The sequence below is a fragment of the Ambystoma mexicanum genome, chromosome 2p (genome assembly GCF_040938575.1).
Source record: "Ambystoma mexicanum isolate Mex_15411 chromosome 2p, UKY_AmexF1_1, whole genome shotgun sequence".
NCBI classification, from domain to species: Eukaryota; Metazoa; Chordata; class Amphibia; order Caudata; family Ambystomatidae; genus Ambystoma; species Ambystoma mexicanum.
Window position 1 is genome coordinate 1,269,286,315 of NC_090923.1, and position 22,743 is coordinate 1,269,309,057.

Consider the following 22,743-nt stretch of genomic DNA (forward strand, 5'->3'; position numbering starts at 1 on the left):
GCGACCATAGGGCATAACACAGATTAAGGCACAAGTCAGGCGAGGTCTAAATGCGACCATAGGGCATAACACAGATTAAGGCACAAGTCAGGCAAGGTCTTAATGCGACCATAGGGCATAACACAGATTAAGGCACAAGTCAGGCAAGGTCTTAATGCGACCATAGGGCATAACACAAATTAAGACACAAATCAGGCAATGTCTTAATGCGACCATAGGGCATAACACAGATTAAGGCACAAGTCAGGCGAGGTCTAAATGCGACCATAGGGCATAACACAGATTAAGGCACAAATCAGGCAATGTCTTAATGCGACCATAGGGCATAACACAGATTAAGGCACAAGTCAGGCAAGGTCTTAATGCGACCATAGGGCATAACACAAATTAAGACACAAATCAGGCAATGTCTTAATGCGACCATAGGGCATAACACAGATTAAGGCACAAGTCAGGCGCGGTCTAAATGCGACCATAGGGCATAACACAGATTAAGGCACAAGTCAGGCAAGGTATAATAGTAGTCCTAGTGTAGTACATAGTAGGTGTGGCAGTGTTTGAGTCCGGAGTGAGTCAAATTGTCTAAATTGGGTAGCACCACGGTTTGGGTAGGGCACTTAAGCCAGCAGAAACGTGAGGTAAAGGTGGTGACTAAATTTGACTTGTAACAAATGGTACAGGGGTTAGCTACACATTAATGTTTTAGGATGCGTTCAAATGGCAAGTATACTACAAATGTCATCATTAGGTTAGTGGGGCTGAGATGCGATAAGAGTGACTCAAAGAAAGTATAATGCGTGGCTAGCTGGGTGTAGGAGACACTTACCCAGATGATTGAGGCAATGTGGTAGGAATCGGGCAACGTTTCTGGCCCCTGGCTCCTCCGGCTCACGACAGGCTCAGGACAGACACAAGCCTTTGTGCCTAAGCCTTCGTGCTGTGAGCCGGCGTGCGCCTTGCCGGCGCTTGATTGGTGCACAAATGTGCGCTGTAGCCCAATCCGAACAGCGGATGGTGCCAGAAGGGGAGTTAGGTAGGGAAATCCTTTTAGGTGCGGTGGGCGGCCATCTTGGAAGGTGGTTGGCCTCGTGGTGCCTTATGGTGTCGTGGGGCGAACCAAGGGGTGAAGAGGACAATTCATGGCCCGCGTCATAGTTTCTAGCATGTCCATCCAAGTATCCTTTTTATTCTTGTACTTTCTTGTGGCTGCTTATCTTCAGCATCGTCCTCACATATTTCCTCCTCTGTGGAATGATTTTCTTTTAGCTAGTCCGTGTGATTGTTCATTGTAGAATGAGACTAAAAACACTGCCTGTCACCTCACTTGTTACAATAAACAAAGCAAGAACATTAGCTGATGAAAGAAGGTGGGATTCTCTGCATTTACTTTCTGATTGGGTCTATATTGTTTGTATGGTGGGCAGCTGCCAATAGGATGTAAAGTATATCAGGTGTGCTTTAGCTACTGAACCTGTAAGACAATGTAATTTTTGAGTAATGTTTATATGTACCAATTATATTGGAGATTAGGGGCCCAATTCATAGAAAAAGCACAAAGTCTCTGCAAAGCACGCTGCGTGTAAAACGACTTTGTGCCTACCTGCATGCAAAAGCATGTTTTGCGTGTTCCGTGTATTCATGGAATTTTAACCGCAAAGTAACGTTTGGCACAAGCAGCACCCGGAATGTCAACGACACACCCCCATGCAAAGCAAAATTAGTGCCTACTTTATATGCACCTTAAGCACCCCGGCAATACTGCAGGCTTTGCCCCTGCAACCAAGGTAGCACCCCAGCGACACTGTGCATGAGCCCCCATAACCCAAAACGGCACCCCGAAAAGCTTCACACAATTATGCATAACACAAGGCAGCGTCCGGTAAACCTGTATTCAAACTCCCGTAATTCAAGACTGTGCCCCACTAATCGGCATACAATCACCCCTAATTCCAAGTGGCACCTCAACTATGTATCATCACCCCTCAATTAATATGTAAACCTTATCTTTGTGTGTTGAATCCTATGCTCACAGTGCTCTGCGCCTCCTATCTCGTGGCAGTGAGTCCTCAAGGTTTGCATGTAACTTTTTGCAATGTGAAGTTGCACATTGTATTCCATGAATTCGCTTAGGTTTGCACTTGACTGGGCATACGATGTCACTGCGTGACCTGTCCCTCAACATGCCTACATTCTTCCTCATTTGCCATGAGAATGGAGAATATGCATGTTCTGCCCCATATTTGTTTCCCTCCGTAGATCCATCCCATGCTTTGAATGGTGTGTCGCGCAAAGCGCTCGACTGCGCGTACAGACATGACAGACCCGCGCAGAGTCCCGGAAATACATGCAAAGTCTGTTCCATGAATCACTGAAAGTAGTTTTGCGTGCTGAAAAGTATGCAAAGTCACATGTTAGCATGCATAAAATTTGATGAATCAGAGCCTATATTGCCTCCTTATCTTAATTACCTAATTTGGAGCTAATTAGCATGTTTAAATATTAATTGAAAACACTTTCAATAGTTGCAATAAGCATGGTTTCTAACGTAATGTGTGTTTTAAATCAACTAAGAATGCAAGAAGTCTGTGATACTGGATATGAAGAACTGTTTGCTGGAAAACATGTAATTATATTTGGATATGTTCTACAGTTAACACCAGTGACAGGCCAATCTATATTCAAAACAAAAGAATGCTGTATCATCCATTGTTTCTTCACCCTCTGTCAGTCTTCATATTCAACCCATCCTATCCCCACTTTTTGAACCTCTGCTACACTACCCTAGTTTTAGATCCCCCACCCACTGTATTATCAGCCATAGTACTCTCGCCTACCCTCTTGTATCCAGTGTACCTGTACCCATTCAATGTATCCCCACCCAATATGCTCCGATTCATTTACCTTACTGATTTATTGGTGTATGTTTTATTTATCCAATTTGTATTTTTTCCCAATTACCCAATGATTATTACGTGTGAAGAGAACAACTGTGTACTACGCACAAACGTCGTATGGAATACAGTGCATATGATGCACTACATACGATGGTATAAAAAAATTAAATGTGTGTACAACTGTAACTAATTGTATTTAACACAGTATGTTATCTAATTAATTACATTTTTTTTTTTACAGAGAGATATTACTGTAGCCATGGCCATGGCTGGGACAATACGATCGTGGCATATAGTTCGATAGGATGTTCATTATTAAACTATTGAGTGGCGGTGGAATGGCAGCAGGTGGATTTGAAGTACCAGTAGGAGAGGTTGTGGTTTTAATGTTGGTTGGAGGAGTTTTGATGGTGGATGGAGGGGTTGATGGAGGAGGTGCAGATACTTGCCGACGTAATTAACGAGGCTCATGCCTTGATATATGTGCTCAAGCTCTGTGATGGAAAAGTTGAGGGGCCACTTCATTACACCACAAATTCAGTCATAATCACTGTGTACTTAATACTGTGTCCATCGGTAGTGTTCCTAAATGTGTGAATGTTTTGTATCCCACCTTCTGTACAATTTGTCAACCTACCCCCACATCTACACTGTGTATCCTCAAGCAGCTCATCTAACTCTGATGACCCCCACCCAGTCATCCTACCGACACTTTTTCTGCACTCATTGTACCCCTATGTCTCTTTCCTTATTGGTATATCTTATGCCCACCCTCTATTCATGCTTCTGTTCCCTATTCCCACTTTCTCGAACACTGAATATATTGCAAAATTGAACTTAAATGTACTACAGAATACACACATATATATGCATATGTAATTTTATTTCAGCGGCTACCGTATCAGCCAATAAGGTGCTAAGCTTTAGAGGCGAGTATAAGAGCAGCAATAACTGGAAGTCATATCCATGGCTTTATGACAACCATTCACGCGCAGTACAGCCGCAGCTGGAAGGGAACATTTTAAAAAATAGCTTTCAGTACCACAAACTGCATAAAATAGATCACAAAAAACATTGTAATGTATTTTTGCAGTCTTTGTTTCATTTCTCCTCTTTTTATAACTTAGAGGGTGGCCCTTCAAAGGGCCACTTTGGGGGATGAAAAGAGGGGGGAACAGGGAAGGAGAAAACATTAGAATAAACATGTAACAAAGGGAATTAAAACAAAAAGGAACATATTTTTTGGGGGTATTTGTTTTTTAAATTGTTATTTATTTTTTTTCTTAAAAAAGGGGGAAAATTGGCACTTTAAAAACAAAACTAAGGATGACAATGAATCTGATGTTGAAAGATGCTCTTTTGCCAATCCTGTACTGTGGCAACTCCCGTGACAACCCTTTTGTAGCATACAGTGTACATAATTTGCATGACAGATAAATTGTGTGCCGGTAGAATGGTTGCATGTGTATGTGAGGTCTCAGGAGGTGAAGATTTAGGGGGTAATTCATGGATTATTTGTGCTGATAAAAACAGGATTTGTGTGCCATTCTGCCCGCAAATCCCTGTTTAACAAATAGGGATTTGCGGGCAGAATGGCGCACAAATCCTGTTTTTTTCAGTGCAAATAATCCATGAATTACCTGTTTAGTTTCAATATCGGTTGATGAAGAAGGTGCAGTTACTCGCCGAAGTAATGAACGAGATCCATGCATCCGGATCTTGTGTTGCTGATGGGCCTTCCAGTATACTTCGTCGACATCATCCCAATGAACCCATACTAGATGGTTGATAAGCACTGATGTCCCTAAGCTTTGTGATGGTACATTCGACGGCCCTGGCATAGGTTCTTCTGGCACAAAGTGCATTGCACATCCTCAGCCTCTTTTCTGCAACAGTGTTTCTTTACACAAAAATACCTCAAACTGTATGATGAAGTCTTCATTCCTGTAGCCCTTTTACGTGTTGGAGATAGATTCGCAACCCAGACTACTTCGTCATCCCTGCTACCAATTGGCTCAGTCATGTTGTTAAAAGTCTAACTGGGGAGGAAAATATAAAACAACAAAAATTGCAACTCAAAAAGGACAAATAACAAGACAAGGGAAAAGAACATTATGTACAACATGGGTTAAAAAAGGTGTCTCCCTGTCTAGTTTGCGGGAATCTGCCATCCAGGTGGCCAGGACACGCCGATCACTATTGGATCCAGTTCCTGCGGTTGGACCAGTGAGGGAGGATCATGTGGATGCGGGTTCCTTGGGGAATGGGAGTGGGACACCGACGGGTGGGACGTGGTATCCCCCTTATTTTAACACCTGCCATGTAAGATATGCCAAAATACTGCCCCCCCTTTTTCGACAGGAGCACTTTCGCACAACATGAAAGACAACGTACTAACACCTGAGCAGTTTACCCAACATGTCCCAATACAAGGGTCAGGCAAAGTCAGGCAATTGACCAGAACTACACACACCTCATGGCCCTATCTCTTCCCCACAGGGATAAAAGGTGGAGCAAGAGAGCACAGGTCGAGCAAGACAGACCGCACAATGTGAGGGCTAACTCAGAACAGCAGTTCAAGAGGAGGGGAAAGACGGAGAATACCAAGAGGATGACAAGGAGAGACGTGACCTTGCCCTTTCCGGTCTGTGAAACCTCTGAAATTGGAAACATAAGACCGTGAACAATTGCCAGCTAGTATTTCAGCATATATCTACGGTACGTGAGACCCTCCACCGTTGATAACCAAGCTGGGGAGATCCGCTTGTCTCGATGATACCAACCTTGATTCGAAGGAGAAGAAAGCTAAGCGGTTCATCACAGTTGTTGAGTCGAGGGGAGAGTCGATATGAAACCGAACTGTGTTGAACGAAAAGTAGCAAGAGCTGATAGGAACTTTGAAAGGAACTTTTGAGAAAAGAGGGGGAAAACCCATAACAGAGGCGACCGGCTCCACGTAGGTGCTCACGCAGGAAACTCTGTGTGTTACCCGATGATAAGAGACTACCGTAACCTGAAGGCCCTGGGAAGAGGCGAAGAGAGGTCAAAGTGGTCATACAGGGGTCTTGTAAAATTCTCTGTACCATCGAAAGTATTTGACCTACGGGTGATTGTGAAAGAAAGGAAAATGAATCCTGCATGGTGAAAACTAGTATATGAACTGTTTGTTAAAAGTTGGCAAGAGTGAATCCGGCAGAGGGATGCTAACAAGATCGGTGAAGTCTAAAGTCCCATAGTAATCTGTCCATATAATTTGGCGAAAGTGAACCCAGCAGAGGGAAGTCAACAACCAGAATAGAGCATTAAGCAAAGTGAATTCGGCCAAGCGTTGTCTAAGGTGAACAGTCTGTAAAAGTTGTTGAGAGTGATCCCGGCAGAGGGAAGCCATCAATCGGAGGCACAGCCTGAAGAACTGTTTAAAAAGTCATTAATACCCGTGAAAGTAAGAAGCATTGGAAGACCAGGGGAAGTTAATGGTCCCCCTTGTCAAGTGGGTCTGATCCCAGTCGAGGGAGAGCCAAGGGTGAAAAGTCCTCACCCAAAGTCCATTGAGAAAGCAACGTTTTGTTTGTTTGTTATTGACTACATCAGGCCCTCGAAGGTAAGACACTTTGTTGTTGAAAAGAGACTTATCCATCGAAGAACCTAATAGCTGGAATGGAACTGTTAGCTTGTGCTGAGAAAGCTTGAGAGTGTGCTGTGCTCCACGGTCCCACCTTGTCCCATGTTGAAAACGTGGGGAAGGGCGAGCCCTGGCAATCACATCCTGACTTTTTATTTGTGAACACTTCTTTTTTTATTGAACCCTTATCCCACACTCTTTGTGTAATTAGTTGTAATGAACTGGCAATATGATTTGCTTAGTATAGGCCCTTTTATTTTGACATGACGCCACAAGAACTGCCTTATTTTTCATTTGATGGTTGATGCCTGCTCCCCTCTTAGATTTAGGATTAGATTAGGCATTTTTCCACACTGCATTTACAGTTTAACAACACCCTTGAACTGTAATCACTTGAGTCTGTCTTTACTGTTGCTACCATGAGTTCCTTACAACTTGCATGGACTGAAAAAAATGACAAATATTAAGTGATTTAATTTAGGTGTTGTGAATATCTGCAGTTACAGAATCTTCTGTGTTCTGATTGGTCAATAGTGCATGTGTGCACTTCAGGATAGGGCTTGGGCATAGCCACATCTACACAACCCTCACTGTGAATGGTTGAATTGTTAATGTGGATATATGTCATGTGTACCCATGCAGCCGCAGTGCGCATTTTGATTGGTCAATTTCGCACATGCGTATTCCATCATACGGCATGGGTGTAGACGCGTTTATGCTTCCCGTGCTGTCATTGGTTGAATTGTTGACGCAGATATATCTAATGTGTATCCAGGTAACTGCAACGCCCCTTCTGATTGGTCAATTTCACACCTGCTTTCATCATACGGCGTGGACAAAGATGCATTTACGCTTCCCGCGCTGTCATTGGTTGAATAGTTGAATCAGCTATATCTAATGTGTATCCACATACCAGCAGAACGCATTCTGACTGCTCAATTTTGCACTTGCAAGTTTTGTCATATGGTGTGGGAGTTGATGCGTTTATGCTGCCTGCGTTGTCATTGGTTTAATTGTTGCTGCAGATATTTGTAATGTTTATCGGCGTAACTGCAGCACGCATTCTAATTGGTCATTGTCAGACATGCGGGTTTCGTCATACATCGTGGGCATAGACGTGTTTATGCTTGCCAGGCTGTCATTGGTTGAATTGTTGATGCAGACATGTGTAATGTATTGCTGCGGCTATAAAAAAAGTTACTTATTTTTGCATATGTAGATATATGTGTCGTAGGTATTTCTATAAAGTTGTATTTTAAGAAGTGTAGTCTTTCTGCAAAGTTACTGTAACACTTAAATTACTTGTTCTTTATCAAACTACAATAATCTTTTGTTGTATATATTCAAGGAAAAAAACTTAAGTTGCAGGGACTTAAGGTGAGAACTTAATGCAGCAAAACCCCTGAAATTCAGCTAAGTCCACATTCACTTAATGCCCACAGCCTATGACCACAATGATCATATCACAGATATGACTACAAATGCAAATAATGTTATATGATTATGAGATAAACCTGTAAACTATTTCTGCTTACATACAAAATCACAAACCAAAGTTTGACTTGTCTTATTAAGTCACTTACAATGGCAGATTTAGATCTTAAAATGTTTATTAAAGCCTAACACAAAACAACCACAATTTTCTCAAACCCTAATTTTTTATTGACCACTAATTTCAAGCCGCCCGTCAGTCTACCTATGTTTTTGCTTCTAGCCAGTTTCTCATTGATTTTGCTACTGTCCATCAAGGCCAGCTCAGTTAGTCATGTCTTCTGCGCACCAATCAAAACATAATGAGTCGAAAAATCAGAAGAGCAGCCAACCCATATTAAATGTGCATGTGCTCTAGTACTCCACGAGAGTGTGGTCAGAATCTTTATTACCCCTTTTTTCCTGATGTATTTTTATTGTAGTTCAACCTTGTTAGTGTTAATTAACAAAAAGCCATTATCAACTGCATTTTAATATGAGCATGCAGATGTAAAATTTCAGATCTAGCATTCACAGTCAAAAACACATTTTTTAAGCAATTTGAACAATACCTAATTGTGCTAGAAGCTGTTTGGAACCTTATTTCATTGGTTTTCAGAAAGAAAAGTGACAAATGCATAAAAAGTATGATAATCAAAAGTAAGAAATACATAGTAAAAATAAAACAATGGGAAATGGAATACCAGTAAAACGAGTACAATCATGAATTTCCAAGATAATAAAAACTAAGAATATGCACAATTTAAATATCGTATGCCTTCAGCATTAAATATATGGACCAGATGCGATAACAATGGTCTATTAGTGTTATTTCCCCATTAACATTAAAATGTTTGCATTAATAAGGGATTATGTTTTTGAGTGTTAATTTAAGAAATGAAGGGGTCCCATATGGACATACTTAATATATGTGTAAGTTAATAAGGCAGTAATATTTCGTGCACACATGCCAAAGTTTCAACCAACACATGTGAAATAAGAGAACCTATTTTGGTTTCCAACAAATACCTATCATTAAGCATGCTGTTCTTAGCAAATAATTGGCCAACCTCCAGTGCTTGGCTCCCAGCGTAAAGATGTCCTGGTCCTCCAGATCACCGAAACGAATCACTGAGGAGTTTAGGAGTAAACAAATGTCCACAATTATGTGGATTAAATTGACAATTTTCGCCCAAAAGGGATTGATTGTTGGCCAATACGACGATATATGAGCAATGGAGCCAATCCTGCCAGGTTCTGTACAGAAAAGTGGGGAAGATTCTGGAATTATATTGTGGTGTCTAGGGTACAAAACAATAGCAAATAACATTGTTTGTGTTTTCTGAAATCCAAGTGCAGATAGACGTTTTTGTAGCCCTTTTTCATATGGTTTCCCAAGTGGAAGTTGGAAAAGTAGTCTCTAGCTCCTCCTGCCAGCTCTTCCTATAAGTCAAAAAAAGTGCTATATTGTCATTATATGTTAGAAGTGTTATGCATTAAAAGAGTAAGGGATATCATTTCTCAAAAGCAGTACATTATTTTGCCAGCCATGCTCCTAAAGTCCGGCTGGGATAGCCAGTGTCTTAATTGTATGTAGTGATATCTTTGAGTTTCCGGAAAGGGAACAGCTATCTAGTATTGTTCAAAGGTCAGTGGAAACCTTTTTCATGGTGACCTATCCCATGAAGATCTGCTTTTTACCTTTGTAAGAAATATTTTTAAAGTCACCTCTTTGTTACTACACTTTTGTTCTGGGATCCTTAGCATATACACCATAAGATATCATACTACACTAGGCACACGTCATGTTTTGTAACACTGAGAACTGGACATGCTGCACGATAAAACCAGATACAATAAACACCACACACTTCTGTAATTATGCCCTCAGGCACCTTTACACACATTCATTAGAGAGAACATGTGTAATAAAACATTAGTTTTACATTTGTATCGAACATATGCAATGAAGAGGAAAAATACTTTGCATTGGAAGAACATGACTATACTGTTTGCAGATCAGCACAGTCTCAATTCCCATTTACAATGTCTCTATTGCATACCATTAGCAGACTGGTCATGAAATTGGGAAATGCATTAGCATACAGGTCAAGGGTTATGGAAGCAATTGCACTTTAGGAACCAGCCCCACTTTCCTCTATAGTTTTCAGGATTCTGTCCTCCCGAGGTTCTAACCCCCATGATAATACATCATTTATTCCCAGATCACGTTCTACAAATGGTGAGTCATCAATCTCCAGCAAGGAAAGCGCTGAAGTGTTTGAGTCCACGTCTGTTCCAATGGTATAAGAATGCATAATTCCTTTCTCGATATGTGTTACCATGGAAACTGGGGAAGCCTGCCTGCCGGACCTATCACCTAACGCACAGAAGGGGACGAGTCATGTGATTCAGTTCAAACATAAAGAACGCCCTCTGCAGAGGAACAGCGCTTCTGAATGAAGTTGCTGTTGCGTTTCTTTTTGTGGTTCTTGTTCCTGTTTTCCATGCTCCATTGACCCAGACAAACCTTTGTTCCCGGATTATGCATTTGCCTGAGCCCCTGATTACACCTTCACCCTCGTGACATTTTGACCTGTACTTGGCTTACGAACTGTCTCTTGATATTCCCCTTTGCCCTGCTACGCCCGCCTGTTGCTGGATACCATTGCTTGCTTTAATGGATTGCCTCATTCGTAACGTTCTAAGCTACATACCACCCGCACAACAACGACCCTGCCTGCTTCCACGATCTGAGAATTCCTCGTTCCACGTGACTCCTACAGCGTTTCTTCAATCGTTATTCATGAACATTTTCTGGTGTTTGATCTTCCGCACAAACTGCCACTTTCACTGAGGATACTTTGCAGAAACTTCAATTATCACTGAGGATACTTTGCACAAACTGCAATTATCACTGTGGATTAATCTCATGGACTAGAGACTGCTTATGCACCATTTAGGCATCCTCGTGCCGTCAGGGTAGGTTTGTATTTTATCTTTGCATTTTGGTTTCACTTCAAGGACTTGTGCTGCACTTCAGGATATGTGTCCCCTTCAAGGATTACTTCCACCTTTATTCATTTCTGGATATGTCTACCTTCATCACGTCCCAATTCCACATCTCTGCATCTAAAGGGACTACAACCTGGTAAGGGTTATTGAATTATGTGTTCTATTGTTCCCTGGTCTAGCCCCTTGTTCTGAATTCTATGTTGTGTTATCGGTGTGCTCTGATTCTGAAACCTGACACAGTGCATTACTGTCAACGGCCTGGTATACTGGCCCGCTCTGATTCAGAGGTTAGCCACATTTTCTGATTCAAGTAGGATTTTGCTTGTGTTTACTGTTATAGTGCTAAGCGTGTCTTTTTGCTTTACAGCCGGTGGGTCGAGGTTGAATTCCCTGTCTTTCAATCAATTGACACCTTGGATTGTGGCATTCAAACAACCAAGGGGTACATTCGTAGGAAGAACTTGTCATCTACCAGTTCTGCTGTCTTCTGCTGCCTTCTTCCGTGTGGACTGAAGGATCTAACATTGCTGTGAGAGACGCAAGTGGGGATAGATCCCTAACAATAGCTAAGGTCGGGTTAGTATGATTAGAAATGATGCACTCTCTTACATGACATATTTATTCCCATAACACATTTTGATTCAGAAAAACGTCCTTGTTCTTCAGGTACCATGAAGAGAAAGGGAGTCTGTCCTTGGGTCAGTTTGACTTTGCCAAATCACCCCTTGCAAGAAAATCCAAATCTTTTTAAAGCCTTCTAATACTCACTTGAAACTTACAAATAACCAGCTCTCCAGTCCTGCCTACAGCTCAGGCTCTCCCCAGCAGCTACTCCCACCTTCCAGCCCAGGATTCTTCAAAAACGCAGATAAGAAGCATGTCACGATGCCAGCTACCCAGATAACCTCTGCTCACAGTCTTTAAAGACCCAGATATATGCCCCAGTGTTCATTTGGTCAAATGCCTTTCTGCTCGGACAGCACAGCCAGCCCAGCTTTCCCACATGATGTAACAGAAACTTGCAAATGCTTCCCGATAAGCCCAAGGTCTCTTTCAAATTCAGAAATCAGAACCCAGTACTTGCTAGAAGTCTGAGGATTGTTAAATCTCTGCAAAGTTCAGTCAGCCAATGCCCAGCCATGGACTCTGTAGTTGCCCACAACGGCAGAGATCTAGGAAGAGAGCACCAACCCTGCCTTCCTGCTGACAGTCGCTTATGAACTCCCTTCAAGAACTATCCCTTCCTCCTATATCACATATGATCACTGGACATTTTACCCGCCTACTTGCCGATGTCACTTCCTTCAGTTCGAACCCATATCTGGTGTCACAAAACATGGGACAGGCCATTCAGGAATATACCAGAGTCTTGCAGCACCGTCTCACTCCTTCTAACTTTTGGCAGGCTTCACCCAACCTTTCCTGAGTATGAAAAATAGATGCAACATGACAACCTTTCTTCCTGTGTTTGCTCTGCTTGAACAATGGGCCTTTATTTTTCAAGGCCCTAACATTTTTCCACTCTGCGCAAATCACCCTTTAATTTCTCTGTTTTATTATCTGCTTTTTCTGAATCTATTCCTCACAAGCAAACTGTTTTAAAAGCAAATCTGGACATGCACATGCTAATATGTTAATGTGTTAAGGCTTGAAGTCCCCAAATCAACCCTCGTCTTTAGTTTACCCTCAATGCCAAACATCATTATTAGTATCCCAAATCACACACATAACACATGCTGCAATGTTAGGATCCTTTGAAACTGGTGCACACTGCCTCTGTTGAAATCAGTGGCCCCGTTGAAATAAGTGTATGGTTGAAATTAGTGCTCTGCATTTTTCCAGCACCAACTTGTAAAGATGCACACATTAATACCTGGTGTAAAACTGGAGTTTTGATAAATCAAAGTCAAAAGGGAAGGATTGGTGGAGAGCCCACATTTACAGCCATCCATACACAAATAGAAAAGACTTTCAAGGGCAGATGTCCACATAAATAGTTTAGATGGTTGAAATATTGGGAATTAGGCTAAGGGAGCCATCCATTTCAACTGTTCTATTTATTAACAATCCTTTATTTGGTGGGTAACTAGCCAGTCAAATAACATGGAAATGTGTGCTGCATGTTAGTTACTTCTGGTGATGTGATGAGGGATTTGGTTATATTCCAATCATTCTGCAAGCTCAATATAATCTGAGTTGATCACTTACAATTGTGGAAGTAAGTGCCATATTGCTACCATGGTCGATCAATTTAGCGAGTGAATGTTAATCTCTGTAAAAATAGAAGTACGCTGCTGTATATTTGTCGGCAGTGTAAGGGAGCTCATAGACAATGTGTTTATATGTGATGTCCTCAGCAGTCCCTGAACGGATTCCATGGAGTTTACTACAAGACCTGCCCCAGCCCTGGATTCTATTACAATACACAAGAATTTGAGTAAAGGTTGATCATCCATATTGTCATATAGAAGGACATTACATTGACTTGTAATGATAGATGACCTAGAAATGATGCTGTTTCGTTCATTCATATTAGTAGTGTTTCTAGTATGTGTGGATGGGTCTGGACAATGGAGACAGGTTACAATTGTTATTAGAGATTGCCTACATCACTCTTAAATACTTTAATCGAGTGATATGCATTCCACATATTCCTGTGTTCTTACAAATGTCTTCTTTTCCCATGACATAGTTTGAAAGATATAATTACCATCTGAATGTGTCACTAATTTTGTATGATCTTTAACATCAATTAAACTTGAGTATTGCCATATGCCTGATGTACATATTAGCAATGTATTTCTTTTGTCAATTAAGTATTTTGTATTTGTCAGATTAATAGCACAAGGCCTTTATCTTTGACTTATTGCTGGTGCTCTTCATGGCTGGATTTTTGGGTACAAAGCTCAGGGTAGCTCCGCTCAGTCAGCCGATTTGGAAATTTCTATCGGGGGAATGGAGGAGTTATGGCTTATATATTAGTGACTTCTACAAATGCACCATTAATCATGGATACCCTATGTTCAGGCCCCTTAATCCTTCTCCCTCAAGGGTCTGTACTGTGGGTTACTTCTCTTACTCCCACATAATACATCCCCAACTATTCTGCTAAAGGAGGGAACGAGGTCTGTCTGCCAGGGTGACTGTGGGGTTTGGGGCACAGAAGAACAGGGTGGCTGAGTTGACTCTGCAGGACCCTCCGTTAAGCTCCTACTGAGTTCTCCTCATCAAGTTGGTTGCTTCTCCTGGCCCCAAAGTCCCCCAGTCCTTCTCCAGTATCCTGTTAGAAGTGACTCTGTTACAATTCACAGTCTCTGCCAATAAGAGATGATGTTTAACAATCTTTATTCTCCCAGTGATAAAAGCATGTGCATAGTCATTTTCCACTTAAAATGTGATAAGAAATCTAAAAGAATAAACAATGCATTTATGTTCTTTATGTAGGAGGTCACAGCGGCAAACCCTATAGATACTACCCAAGTCCTTAAAAAAATGTAATAAAAGAGCCCAAAGGTAAAAGCCAAATCTAAATTTTACATAACGGGAGTAGGCCAGAGGGGGATATCGCAAGCAGGATTCTGCTGGTATGAAGAAAAATACATATCTCCCCGGGAACCTGGTTTAACAGTGCTTAATGCCAGGTGATCTATACACTCTCATTACCTATCCTGAAAACAATAGTAGCTCTCTTGAACATCCTTTAATAGGATTTGCAAACTTCACTGAATCCCATGCCAAAGAGACCCTTCTTAACATAATACTTTCATGATATAGACTAATGCAGATTGTGTTGTAAGATATAGACTTGGGGGCGCTTGCACAAGGCCTTTTAAGTCAACAAGAAGATTACAACAGGGGTGTGGCTGGCTCTGAGATTGTTTAACGTATACATAAATTAGTTACAAACAAGGTTGGAGCAGTCCATCCCCAAAGTTGCAATGTAGTGTGCAAGAAGAGTCCCTCTCCTGGCATATGCAGGCAATGTTGTCCTTATGGCCAGGACACCTAGGGTACTGCAGTTATTATTGAATGCCTATGTGGGCTTCACAGAGTAAACGGAGCCCCACTAGATAAAGTGAAAATCTTTGACTATCTTGGGATTCTCTTCTTAGAGGGGGCAAAGATCATATATAGAATCATGCAGTCAAAAGGGTCCAGGCGACGGCTTCGGTATTCCATTTTGCTAATTCTGTAAAAGCTCAACCACTGATGCTGCTGATTAATGTCTATAAAGCTAGGCCTTTTGGGGTTGGGGTAAATGGATCTGAAATCTAAGGGACTGAGTCACCTTACACACTTCAAATGATCACAATAACATTTCTTAGAAGGCTGCTAACGTTACCACAGGGTGCCCCAACATTGTCGGGACACAATGAGCTTCAGCTAGGCTTCATTGAGGATCAGTGTATGATAGCTCCTCCATTATTTTAGGCATCGATAAGGGTTAATCCTCATGCCACCCTCTCCAGAGAAATAATCTATGATATTTTACAACATTGGGGGGCTAAACATTTCCCACATGAAAAACGCCTTCAAGTCAATTAATGCTTCCCATTGGTTTGAGAGGCTAGAGCTATTAGATAAATACTCCAAAGGGAATGTGAACTCTCTGCTATTCAATAGACTAAAAGAAACTAGAGAAGCAACAGATAAGGAAAAACCCACAAATAGGACTCATCACATCTCCTAATAGATTGGAGCCTTATCTGGAGTGGAGTCCACATTCATCACAGTGCAGAAAACTGGTGCTAGTGAGATTTAATCTCATTAAGCTCAACTCAGTTGTCTGCATTTGGAAGGGGCTCGGCTGGATGATGGGTGCCGCTTTTGTTTAACGGCTATGAGAAAACGTGGGTCATGTTCCCCTCCTCTTTCCGGCTTGCAACTGTATAAGGAAAATAACTATAATACCAGTGCTAAGAGAGAGAGCATTCTTGCAGGTTTGACCTGCCCGCTTCATTGTCTTTTGTTGCAAGACTGTGCTATCTCTTGGGCACTAGATCTGCTTATGAAGAGAGCGTCAGAACTAAGGAAAAGCATTCTGAAAGATTCTGGCAGGACCTGGTAAAAATATTCCAAATACTTGGTCGTCATCCATTGTATTCGTTCAATAAGTGATGGATTTTATTTTCTTATTTATATTTAACTGTAATTTAAAATCTGATTTTAATTCATATTTTGTTGTTAATATGTTTCACTTGAGGCACAAACACTTCTTGACCATATTTTTGTTTTATCTGAAGATTTTCTCTCTTAGGGAATGAACATTATGGTGTTTAACTGTGATTATTTGCTGACCGGATTTTATCATTGTTTGTTTATGATTGTCTCATTATAATCGAATACAATTAAACTTGACTAATGCTTTTCAGAATCTAGGAAATCCCACAGGGTTAGTTGGTACTCAACAGAATAAGGGTTACGCAATGGCACACCTAATATAAATAAGTCCTTAGCGGCAGCCTGGTCAACAATATAAAGAACACCATATTCATACAGACTTCTGGGAGCTGAATACATGGACAAAAGTAGTTTTGTCAGGTAACGGAAGTGACAACACATCCACATGACTCCAAAGCAAGGCACCATAGAGTGTGGCAGAACAGTCCTTTGCCTGATACACCTGGATATCCCTGCAACTGAAAGACCTTCACATTTCTGACAAAATATACAATGGTATTTTATTTCAAAGGTTTATTTGAGCTAAAAATGTCATAAAAGTAATATATTCTAAAAAAAGAGCTCCAAAGAATAAAAAAGCATTAACACAAAGGAAAAAAAATCAGTGCATTACAAAACAAAGCATTGCTGTTGTAATTGTTTGTTCAATTTCAAATTGATATAAACACAAGGTCATTGTTGAATTTCAGTGACCAAATCTAAGAAAAGCTAAACCAACATACTATAAATTATTTTAAGATATTAAAGTGCTTATTAAGCAATATTTTAAAAATATAACCATAAGATAAAGTTAAACTCAAATCATATTCAACGACAAAAAAACATGGTCAGCACATATACACATAGGCCCTTTAAACATCCATCCTCTGAAATGATGAAGCAGGTGCATTTTGTAAAGACCATGAATAGCCTAGGTTGCTTAATTGATTCCAAGCACATGCCAAGTTTATCAGATTGTAGGATTCTATTGGCAAGAGGCGCATACTTGTCCACGGCATACTCAACCTAACTCACCAAACTTTCCAGAAAGTTCCTTACCCCCAGCAACTGCATCACACTAGCCAGAGACATTATCGACAGCAAATTAGACTATTGCAATGTCTTTCTGGCAGGAACCTTCTCCAAAAATCACAAAAACTACACCTGATCCAAAACAACACCCTCGGAGCAATGTGGGACCTGAAAAGATCAGATCACATCTCCCTAATCAGACGCAAAGCACACTGGCTACCAATCGAGGCTTGCATCGAGTTCAAAATCGTATCCATCTCTCACTGATGCCTCCACAACACAGCCCCCCACTACCTTACACACAGCATTACCAAAAAATCCAGGTCTCCTAGTCTACGCTACTCCACCCCCACCTCACTAACTACCCACAGATTCCTCAAAAAAAGAGCAGGAGGTAAGAGCCTCACGGTCATTGCTCCCAAATTGTGGCAATCCCTCCCACACTCAATCAAAGAAGAACCCTCCAAACTAAACTTCCACAAAAAAGTCAAAACTGAACTATTCGACAAATATGCCTGAAACCTTGTACCATCTGTAACCGGATAATACCATGTAACTTGGTACCGACTACTATGCACAGAATGTTCTGTAAACACTAGTAACGTGACATTTCCAGGTCTTGGGTGCTAACAACATATACAATAAATTTAAAAAAAAACATAGCATATTTTTGCAAGTCAACATGGTCTTCCAGCAAGAGAAGATATTTAAAAGCTGCATTATATTCATAGTGTCCACAACCCTCAGCAGATGAAGTAGCCAAAGCCACCATGGAGCTGGATGACATGTTGAGAAAAAGAAAAGGATAGAAGAATGAAGGGAGAGAACAAAAACAAACTAACCTCCTGGTGGGGGGGGGCGGAGGCACTGCCTCAAGCAGCCCCTTAGGGCACAAAGACATTGAGGTGCCAGCTGCCCATGTGGGTAGCCCCCGTGCGAAATATCCATGGCACCGGGCTGAATGTTAGGAGCAGCCCCGCTGTCCACAGAGCCATGGTGGCACTTATCCCTCCTGGGAACCAAACCGGAGGGGCCTAGACACATAAAGGGCCTAGGCAGCATGTGCGTGGCTTCCCGGATCAGAAAGGAGCCCCATGAGAAGGACGTCCTTAACCAGGCACCCTGGCAATAACCCCATTCAACCAGCCTTGCGGCCAGTTTGGCAGGCCCTTTATAAAAGTCTTCCTGGGCCGCATATGTCAGGGCAGAGTGGTGAAGACAAAGTCGCAGGCTGCCTCACAAGCAGTCCAGCTGAAAAGCGGAACACTTTAAGTTCTGGGATGCTTTTTCACAGCAGCCCGGGTGAAAAATAAATCTGGGTTGCTGTGAAGAGGCAGCTCGGATGAAGCTCTGGCACGCTGCCCCCTTTGTCTCTGCAGCTTATTGCTGTGGGGGATCCGGTGAGCATGGGGAGGTCCCCATAATGTTTGGGATGCAGCCTGGAATAGAAATGGTGCCCTGTGAGCAGCAGTGATATGGGTGGCAGGCCACCCAATGTGCAGGGGGCCACCCAAGAACATTATTAGAACATGGCCATCGTGGTGTTGGCGGGCGGCCCTGTGTGGTGGATGGGTCCACCCAAAAGAAAGAAGAAGTGGCCCATGCGCCATAAATCATTGGGGGGCAGGCCCCCAGTATACCACCAAGGACAGAACCATGGAAGGTTCTGTAAAGAGGGTGACTGAGTGCAGTTACCCCCATTGTGAATTAATGTATTATATGTGTTTATATGTAGCATTTCATAATTTGTATGCCAGTATATTAATGTATATATTTAAGTATGTCATATATATGGTAAGTAGTGTACATGTTAAGTAGAGGATAGTAGAGTGGGGGATTATTTAATGCCAATGTAAAGCAGGGTAAGTAGGTTGCATGTGCATGGTATATATAAGGGAGTAGAGGGGAGGTACTCTGACTGAGGTACCCGGATGACGTGACGACCTGCCAGGGTCCACCCACAGAGGACATCCTATGGCCTCAAACTCTATTTGGGTGGTACCAGGAGTTAGCGAAGGGGTATGTTGCACCACACTCACCCTATGGGTCCCCAAGGCCCCTTAAAGGGAGGGTGGGTTCATGTAGCAGATATCAATTTAAATGGTCAGGGGGATGTTAGGAAGCGGATTATAATGTTTGAGGTAGTATGTTTTAAATAAAGAAGAGTCCCTGTAATCTGCCTCCAGTCTAGTAAGGCAAGGACTCCGGGTGAAACGCATATTGTGTTAACAGCAATTATATTTTCACGTGCAGTGCCCCTCCCTATTCAGTGGGCCATAGGGTTGGGTGTGGTGGTTCCCATGGAGACTGTCCCTGACTGACCGAGTAATGAATACCAAATCTTGATCACTAGCCTAACCTTTTGTTTAATTTTCACAAAAAACAAATTGCTTACGAATATCTGGGTGTGTCGAGCAATGGGTATTATCACTAGTGGTGAGTGAAATTTTCGCCTGTAAAGCCAAAGTGGGAATTTGCACTGGAATCTGCTTGCGCCCGTTCTCTGAAATCACCATTATGGTTCCTCCACCACTGAGATTTAGCCCGGTTTTGTGCAGTTTTGCACATTTTTGGTGTTTTGTTCCCATGTTTGTTTCTTTGTTTCTTTGTTTGTTTATTCATATAGCGCTCAAAACCCTGAGATATCCAGGCGCTTAAAACTTAAGAGATTAGTTTCAGTGCTTCAGGTTACAGAAAAGGAAGCGTAGGAGGTACATTACAACATTGTGGAACGTGCAAAGTTAATACATCATACACAAAAAGCAGAGGGGAGGTACAAGGTGATCAAGTCCATTGAGCCTGATCCTGTGTTACCGGGCGGCATCAACACACAGATGCAAACTCAAATCAGTGGGCAAATACATGGTGACTACCTCAAGTTACAGGGTGGCAGCAACACACAGATGCAAAGGTCAAATCAAAGGTCATATACATGGTGCCTACCCCATGGTGCAGGGCGGCAGCAGCACATAGATGCAAATGTCCAGCAATAGGCACATACATGGTACCTACCCCATGTTGCAGGGTGGCAGCAGCACATAGATGCGAGAGTCCAGCAATAGGCAAATACAAGGTGTCTGCCCCATGTTGCAAGGCGGCAGCAGCACTTAGATGCGAAAGTCCATCAATAGGCACATACATGGTGCCTACCCCATGTTGCAGGGCGGCAGCAGCACATAGATGAGAGAGTCCAGTAATAGGCAAATACAAGGTGCCTACCCCATGCCACAGGGCAGCAGCAACATACAGATGCAAAGGTCAAATCAGTGGTCAAATACATGGTGCCTACCCCATGTTATAGGACAGCAGCAACATACAGATGCAAAGGTCAAATCAGTGGTCAAATACATGGTGCCTACCCCATGTTGCAGGGCGGCAGCAGCACATTGATGCGAAAGTCCAGCAATAGGCGTATAAGTGGTGCTTGCCTATGTTGCAAGGCGGCAGCTGTATGAAAATACATACATTAAATAAAGGTCACTATCAGGCTGGAAGGGTGGGATGAGGCAGGGGTTGGCAGGGGAGGACATCAATAGCAGGAAAGGGGGCCTAGGGCACGCAGCAACACAGGCGACCAGGGGGGTTGGGTAGCGTACCTGTAATGGAAAGGGAGCTTAAAGGGGCCTTTGTGTGGATCTTGGTGGTCTGGTGCCGGCTCCCGCCTCCCGGTTCAGCTGATTGGCCTATGAAGGCCAGCCAGCCAATGGGAGAGGAGTTAGGGCCAAGCCAAACAACAAAGAAGCAGAGATAAAATAACCCTGCCATCTTTAAAGGTCAAAGGCACACGCGGAAGTCAGTGCACAATGCACAAATAAACGAAATACTCAGTAAATGGGTTTCATCCATTTAGTGAGATTGTGCTTCTGCAATCATCCTGCAGACGTTGTAAATTACATCATTTTGAAGAATAAATGCCCAGAAATGTGCATACGTTGCAGAGAATGTCCACAAAGGCCAGACTTACCTTGGCAGGGTGTGGAAGGGTCCAGTGATGCTGGAAAGCAGAGCGATGGCACTAGGAGCGGCAAGGCATGTTAGAATGTTCGATTCATGTAGCGCGATGAGAAACTTCACACAGGACGTGTTTTCCAATCCGCGCACATTTTGGTGCATCGGTAATAGAAACTGCACAATGTTTTGATTCATGATTGGTTTTTGACAAGACAAACGTTGTTTGGGTCTTTTTTCGATCCATAGTCGTTCTTTTGCAGTGTCACAAGAAACTTTGTGGAGGTCTTTTTCGATCTGTGGTAGTTTCATGCAGCTGCACGAGAAACTTTGCACAGTTTTCCACAATCTGCGCCAGTTTCACGCAGTGACACAAGAAACTTTAGATTGCAGCAAAAGAGAAACTTTGCATGTTTTTTTCAACACATTCCAGGTTTGCACAGCGGCAGGAGAAACTCTGGACAGCTTTTCACTCGACTCATGGTAGATTCTTGCAGTTGCAGGAGAAACATTGTGCTGTTCTTTTTTATTCGTATTAGGTTTGTGCCGTAGCATTAGAAAATGTATGAAGCTTTTTGCTCAATTTGTAGTAGGTTTATGCAGTGGCATGAGAAACTTTATGCTGCTCTTTTCGATTCGTGTTAGGTTTGCGCACCAGCACGGGAAACTTTGTGCCATTCTTTTAGATCCATGATTGGTTTGCTCAAAGGCACAAGAAACTTTGCTCGGCTCGTTACGGTTCACGGTTCAATAGATGGCACGAGAAACTTTGCTCAGCTTGTTACGGTTCAATAGATGGCACGAGAAACTTTGCTCAGCTCGTTATGGTTCAATAGATGGCACGAGAAACTTTGCTCAGCTCGTTACGGTTCAATAAATGGCACGAGAAACTTTGCACTGCTCTGTTCTAGACTCAGGGGTGGAAGAATCGTGGATTGCAGGGATATCCCTAATTATCACTCTAGGGAGTTTACTTCAATGTTATCTGTTCCTAATCACAAAAAGAAAAGTGAATAGTGTGTCAAAGTCACAGTGCCAAAATCGGATCCAGCAGCCAGTCCGCAAGAGAGTAGGATGGACAGAACAGCCCTGTGACAGGGCAACGAGTTTGGAACTATCAAGTCTCAGAAGGTCTTTCAGGGATTCAGGAAAATATATACAACTAGCTGATATGCCTGGCATTGCCCAGGCTTTCATTCCCTCATAGGTACAGGTAACTGGGCAAACTTTGCTGCAGATTGGTGCAAAGGTGTGGAATTGTATAATGAATAGCGCTTCGCTATGCCACAAACCCACAAACAAATGTTTACTTTTGCTAAAATCTAGGAAAAGGGGTGGGAAGTGCAAATTTCATGTAGCCAGTGATGTCCAGAGGGTCCTAACAGGTGACTCTGCAAATTGTGGTGCATATTGGTGGAACGGTGTGGAATTGTACAGGGAACATACGCAAAGCCACAAATCGACCCACAAATTTTCACTTTTGTTGATATCAAGGGAAAGGGATGGGGTGCCCAAATGTCACCTAGCCAGTAATGTCCAGAGGGTCTTAACAGGTGACTGTGCAAAATTTGGTGCAGATTGGTGAAACAGTGTGTAATTGTA